Source organism: Oncorhynchus kisutch, linkage group LG14 (genome assembly GCF_002021735.2).
Source record: "Oncorhynchus kisutch isolate 150728-3 linkage group LG14, Okis_V2, whole genome shotgun sequence".
NCBI classification, from domain to species: domain Eukaryota; kingdom Metazoa; phylum Chordata; class Actinopteri; order Salmoniformes; family Salmonidae; genus Oncorhynchus; species Oncorhynchus kisutch.
In genome coordinates, this window is record NC_034187.2 from 58,841,527 (window position 1) to 58,847,526 (window position 6,000).

Below are 6,000 nucleotides of genomic sequence, written 5' to 3' on the forward strand. Positions count from 1 at the left end.
ATCTCCTGGCAGTCGGGGTTGGCTTAACTCGGAGTGAAAGTTATAAAACACAACAACAACAGACACACAGGCAGTGAGTGCACCACCAGTTGAACTCAATCTCTGTGTGTTGTTGTGCTAGGGGAGTCGCATTCAATGTCGCACGTCAAAGTTCCCACTGTTAGGTGAAATGGAAGCCAGCGAAGATAGTGGCACTGTGGAAGTCGCAGCCTGGGCTGGAGACAGAAAGACGGGTTTGGCGAGTGTCTTGCTCAACTCAAAATAAGGCCTATACCCATCAAACTCGATGACTGGACAGCTAGGATACGTGCAGCACTTTCTAATAGTCAGTACAGAGTGTATTCCTGGATTGTGCACCTCCAGAGATGTCCACCGTAACAAATATTATAATAAGTGACAATGCTTGTGAATAATAACTGCCATCACTCGTTTCATTATTTAGTGTACCGCCCTACAGTCAAACAACCCTGTGTGCCGTATGTCAATGTCAACAACAATATGTGGTTAAAATCTGCTATGCTAATACAGGGGGCTTAACTTAGTCAAATGTGCTAGTCTTTGCTTTATATAGAACTGGCCTTTGCATTGCTTCTAGTTATAACCAGGGCACAGTAGCTTCACTATCCAACCAGCTACAAGGAGGAGGATGCATAAATTAGAGTGTATCCTTCAGAAGGACTTTAGCCCCTCCCCTGACCCTAACACGGACGATGGAAGAATGTTTTTTTTTTTTACAGAGGAATCCACAAAATATAAGTGGAAAAAATAAATATAGCTGGTTGTGCCAGACATTTTATAGATAGAAGATAAGTAGCTGATTGTTTTTAAACGTGCGCATGCTTTTCTCCTGCGGGAAAACAACAGCTGATTCAAAGGGGGTGTGGTGGATTTCAAAACGGTTCCACGAAAGGGAGCCAATAGGACACACGAGGTTCCTTAGTAGGAAGAGGCTATCGAGTCAAGGAGGACACTCCACTGTTTGCCAATTAACTTATTGACACTTTCCTTGACCACTCAACCTCTTATCGGTTTCCGGGTCACGGAGGAGAGGAGGACGGAGTAGTCGAGGAGAGAACTTGTTTTTGCCCAATTGAGAATCTCAGCATCTACGGGAGTAAGCCACGCCCACCACCATTCTGATTGGTCCTCTGGTCAGCTGGGATCCTATGGATGCATCTCTATAGTCAGAAGTGGTATACTCTACTCATCTCCTCTCCTCATCTCCTCCCCTTCATCTTCACTGATCTGAAAACTAAGATTTGTTGTCTGCTCTTTAATGTCAGTACAGATGAAAAAGCACAATGAATGTAATTGAAAAACATATATTTTTATAAAGCACTTCCAAACAAGGACTTAAAATCAGCCGGCTATTTGCAGGTGAGCATCCCTGCATTTGATTAATCCATTCTGCTGTAATTGTGTTCAAGCTGACAAAAACCTGATCACCTGGGAATCTAATTGACATGAAAAGTAGGTGTGACAACGTATTCTCAAAGTGTGACAAACTATAGGTCTCTGTCCCCTGCAAACTTTGTTGAAGTCAGCTCTGCTGCTTCCGTGGCAAGATCTGGGACACGGCAAACTCTCGGTGGAAATGTTAGGTAAGACAAAAGTGACAAGCCAGCATCCATCCCCTCTTCAACATGTCTATTTATATTTATATTCATATTCATGAGCTATCGGACCATCGTGTAGCCATGCATTTAGTGTTATTGCTAGTGGTGAACTTCAGCCTCTCTCCTGCCACCTGACAGAGAACGACGACTCGAGTTGAGTGACAAAGGACCAGCAGTTTCGTGTGCTAAATCATCGACCCTGATGTAGGTGCGGCAGAAGGGAAGGAATTTCATCTGGGGGACTCTCCCCTTCACTTTGGGCATTAAGTGGATTGTTTGTTCCCCTATTAATAGATATCTTAAAGACATACAGAGCCTTCAGAATGTATTCACACCCCTTTACTTTTTCCACATTTTGTTGTGTTACAGCCTGAACAAAACAAATATTTAATGGAGGTTTTGTGTCACTGATCTACACACAATACCCCCGTAATGTAAAAAGGTAATTATGTGTGTAGAACATTTTCTAAATTAATAAAAAATGCCATGTCTTGAGTCAATAAGTATTCAACCCCTTTGCTATGGCAAGCCTAAACAAGTTCAGGAGTAAAAATATGCTTAACAAATCACATAAGTTGCATGGACTCATTCTGTGTTCAATAGTAGTGGTTAACATGATTTTTGAATGACTGCCCCATCTTTGTACCCCACACATACAATTATATGTAAGGTCCTTCAATCTAGTAGTGAATTTCAAGCACAGATTCAACCACAAAGACCATGGAGGTTTTCCAATGCCTCACAAAGAAGGGCATATAATGTATATTTTTTAAAGGAGATGTTGAATATCCCTTTGAGCATGGTGAAGTTATTGATTAGGCTTTGGATGGTGTATCAATATACCCAGTCCCTATAAAGATACATCCTTCCTAACTCAGTTGATGGAGAGGAATGAAACTGCTCAAGGAGTTCACTGTGAGGCCAATAGAGATTTTAAAACAGTTAAGAGTTTAATGGTTGTGATATGAGAAAACTGAGGATGGATCAACAACTTTGTAGATACTAACCTAAATGACAGAGTGAAAAGAAGGAAGCTTGTACATAATACATAATTGTACAAAATATTCATCCTGTTCGCAACAAGGCACTTAAGCAATTCTGCCAAAGTTGTTGCAAAAAAAATAAAATGCAATTTGTGCTGCAAATCCAGCACAACACATCACTGACTACCACTCTTCATATTTTCAAGCATGGTGGTGCCTGCATCATGTTATGGGAATGCTAGTCATCGGCAAGGACTAGCGAGTTTTTTAGGATGAAAAGGAACAGAATACAGCTAAGCACAGGCAACATCCTAGAAGAAACTCTGGTTCAGTCTTCTTTCCAATAGACACTGGGAGACAAATGTAACTTTCAGCAGGACAATAACTCAAAACACAAGGACAAATCTACACTGGAGTTGCTTACCAAGATTACATTAAATGCTCCTGAGTGGCCTAGTTACAACTTTTAAAATCTTTGGCAAGACTTGAAAATGGCTTTCTAGCAATGCTCAACTAGACAGAGCTTGAAGAATTTTTAAAACAATCATGGGAAAATATTGTACAATCCAGGTGTGCAAAGCTCTTAGAGATTTACCCAGAAAGACTCAGCTGTAATCGATGCCAAAGGGGATTCTAACATGTATTGTCTCAAAGGGTGAATACCCATCTAATCAAGATAGAGTAGTTGGATTTTTCATAACTTTTTAAAATAAATGTTAGAATATGTCTTTCACTTTGACATTACAGAGTATTTTCTGTAGATTGTTGACCAAAAATGACAATTAAATCCATTTTAATCCCACTATGTAACAAAACAAAATGTGGAAAAAGTGATGGGGTGTGAATATTTTCTGAAGGAACTGTATATGTCTGATAGTTGCCGTCAAACTGTCGGCCGAGTTCCACAGTTGTGCCGGTTAATTTATGGCCTCCCATTTGAACTCACCTCGTGACTCCTGCAAAAAGAAATGAGCATTGGGTCTGTGTGGAGAAGTCGCGAGCTGTAAGATACAGTTTGTTTAACTAAATCACTAACATTTTCCTTAATATGGGAAAGCACAATATCGAGGAATTTGCCCTTACCTTCATTTCGGTTCAAAGGTCACCCTCTGAATTGTAATGATGATCTCAGTTCTCATCATACACTCGTCTTGTTACCCTTGATGAGGTCATAAGGAAGCCTCTCCAGTCCCCACAAAATGACCCTTCCCCCTCTAGAGTCTTGTTACTACATCAGAGAGAGGAGAGCCAACCGTGTACATGACCCCAAAAACCATGTACATGACCCCAGATATACATTATGCATAGATAGACTGATGGATGAGGATGGAGAAGAAACAGTGTACATTCAAAGTGACATGACGGCCGACAATGTCAATGATGTCGGCAGCACCAGCAGCAGTGATAGATACAAACGTTTCTGAATCAATTTCAAATCGATAGGACATGTCTGTACATGCTGTGAGTGCATCCGGCAGGAAGCAAGTGAGGTTTAGTCTGCTTCTCAGCATGGATGCATGACAATGAATCACTATTATCGTTGACTTTTTTTGTGTGTGTGATGGATATTGTATGAATATTTGAATGTTGCGATTGTCGCTCTCATGACAAGTGAATGCTATGAACATGAGACCGATTGGGACTGCAGAGGTAGAAGTCATGACCATTGCTGTTCCGATAGGGAAACATACTGTAAATTTGATCAGTCAGTGTTGTTGTTGACTTTGAGTTGTTGTTGACTACCAATAAGGACACTGCAGTTATGGAAAGTGTGTATGACTACCTATCTAGTCCTTTGAAGTAGAAATCTCTATCCCCCATCTGCTCCCATCATCCCTCTGGAGTCCCTTCCCTGCGAGAATCCACCTGACAGCGCTGCTGTACATAGAAACGCCTTCACCTCTCAACATTATGCGGATGCATCGTCCGTGGGTCGAGTGAGCCTCCTCCGACATGTGTCAGCAGCTCGCAGGTTTTTGGCTAATGATGCCGCACTGGCTAGACCGCTGCCCCTCCGTAGGCTCCCGCAACCAGGAAACAGCCGTCTCGCTGATTAAAAACAAAACCACCCCCCCCAAAAAAAAAGCAGGAGCGAACATGAACCACTGTCAAGTCGGACTTGATGAGGACACAAGATCTGTGTCACCTGAATTCACAGGCATAATTATGACAGCCAAGTTGTGATCGCCTGTCTGGGACGTGTCACTTTTTGGAGTTTGCGCTTATTCTCATGCAAATGTCAGGAATCAGGATTGGACAGAATGTGAATGAGACTCCACACGTTACGGGACCCACCACAATGTCCAAGGCTTATATACCAACCATGTGACAGTGGTTTCTCTTGTACCTCGGGGGGTTGGGAAACACATTGACATTAGAATCGGGCAACCTGTGCCAGGAATAGTCTCAGGTAACAAGGGAATGTCGACAGAACCTCGGGCTTCGAGAAAGAGCGAGCCATCTCTCTTCCTCAGGCCCTAAAGGACAAATCTACATGTACCTATACACAAAAGGGGAAAGAGCTATCTCTGTTATTACTAATGTACACAGGTGACTTTTTTCCTTCTCTTATCAATTTAACATTTGATTGCTAGAGGAATCCCACTGCAGCAGTAGTAGCTTTTGTTGCCCATGGAGGCCCTATGCAATTACAGACTGAAGAAATATCATTCAGCCTTGGTGCAATTCAATCATTTAGTCTCGAATGCATGGAAATGTATACTAATCTTACCACAATGCATGTGGACTGAGGGAAAAATACATAAATTAGACATAAAAATGTATTTCTTCTCATTGTTTGTACATGAGATGGTATATATCCCATCAGTCAGAAAGGATATAATGGCTTATTGAGTCACTTCAAGGTAAATTATACTGAACAAAAATATAAACACAACATGAAACAATTTCAAAGATTTGACCGAGTTACAGTTCATATAAGGAATCAGTCAATTGAAATAAATTAATTGGGCCCTAAACTATGGATTTCACATGACTGGGAATACAGATATGCATCTGTTGGTCAAAGATACCTTAAAAAACTTAGGGGTGTGGATCCGAAAACCAGTCAGTATCAGGTGTGACCACCATTTACCTCATGCAGCGCGACACATCTCCTTTGCATAGAGTTGATCAGGCTGTTGATTGTGGCCTGTGGAATGTTGTCCCACTCCTCTTCAATGGATATTGGCTGGAACTGGAACATGCTGACGGACACGTCGATCCAGAGCATCCCAAACATGCTCAATGGGTGACATGTCTGGTAAGTATCCAGGCCATGGAAGAACTGGGACATTTTCAGCTTCCAGGAAATGTGTACAGATCCTTGCGACATGGGGGAGTGCATTGTCATGCTGAAACATGAGGTGATGGCGGGGGATGATAGGCGCGACAATGAGCCT